The sequence below is a fragment of the Natrix helvetica genome, assembly GCF_964273705.1.
Source record: "Natrix helvetica genome assembly, chromosome: Z".
Classification (NCBI taxonomy): Eukaryota; Metazoa; Chordata; class Lepidosauria; order Squamata; family Natricidae; genus Natrix; species Natrix helvetica.
In genome coordinates this window covers 140,831,820-140,833,234 of record NC_138554.1, presented here as the reverse complement: position 1 = coordinate 140,833,234, position 1,415 = coordinate 140,831,820, and positions in this window count along the sequence as shown.

Genomic DNA, 1,415 nt, shown 5'->3' with positions numbered 1-1,415 from the left:
GAGGAGACACGCCCACGCGCAGGCGCACTCGCCCGCAAAGCCCGCCGGGTGGGGTAGTTCCACCGAGAGTGGGAGGGCGCAGGCGCAATAGGGAGGGTTGAGCTTTGAGGCAGAAGGAAGGGACGGAAGGAAAAGAGAGACAGAAGGGAAGGGGAGGAAGGGAAGGAAGGAAGGAAGAGAAGAAGGGGAGGCTAGGGAGGGAGGGAAAGAAGGAAGTAAAAGAGACACAGAAGAAGGGAACGAAGGGAATAGGACAGGAGGAAGGGAGGAAAGAAAAGAGGGGAGAGAAGAAGGAGAGGGGAGGGAGAGAAGGAGGAAGGAAGGAATGGAGGAAGAGAGAAAGAGAAAAAGGGAAGAGAAGGGGACAAGCATGCTTTAAGATGGGCGGACTTCAACTCTGAGAATTCCCCAGCCAACCATTCATTTAGCAATTTATTTATTTATTTATTTATTTTAATTTGACTTCTTAGTCGCCCCCTCTTCCCCCAGGGACTCGGGGCGACGTACAATAACAACAATCACAACAATATAATATGGAGGAGGTAGAAAATAAATAAATAAATTACAGTACTTTGAAACAATTAAAATCCCAATGACAGTTAAAATTAAAATTAACAATTAAAAATGCCCAAGAGGTGGAGAAGCTCTAAATTTATGCCAGGCCAGCTAGTCGAAACAGGTGGGTCTTCAATTTCATACGGAAGGAGCGGAGGTCAGTTGTTGTCCTAATGTCTGGGGGGAGGTCATTCCAAAGGGTAGGGCCCATCACAGAGAAGGCCCTACTCCTGGGCGCCGCCCTCTGACACTCTTTGGAGGACGGCACCCGGAGAAGTCCCTCTCTGTGCGAGCGAATAGGTCGCAGGGATGTGTGGGGCAGAACGCGATCCCTCTTGATCCAAGAGACGACATCCCTGAAAACAATGGCTTTAGAACAGTCCTTGGCTGGGATTGATTAAATGTTGTTAATATTTGGCTTTATTAATAATCGAACACATTTGGGATATTGAAGTTATGGTGGAATAATGAGTAATTCTTAAAATATTAAATATTAGTAATTTAGTAGGGGAATAATAAATACATGGCGTAAAGAAAGGTTATCTATGTTTAAGTGAATTAATGGGGAAAATGACAATTACAAAGAGAGAATAGTATCGTTGAAGTTGGAAGATTAGGATTACACATACTTATTTGTATTATTATTTTTACCGTTGTTTAAAAAAGATTTGACCCAGTCAATACACTGAACACAAAATATGTATAGTGTGAAAAGAAAACTGCAAATAAAACATGGGTTTTTTTTTAATAAAAAGAAGAGTCCTCGCCCTTATGACCACTGCACACATCTCCCTGGTCCCATAATCCAATTTCAGATGCCTTGGCAAACCAGCAGGTCTCTTGTGACGTGTTCAGGGTCA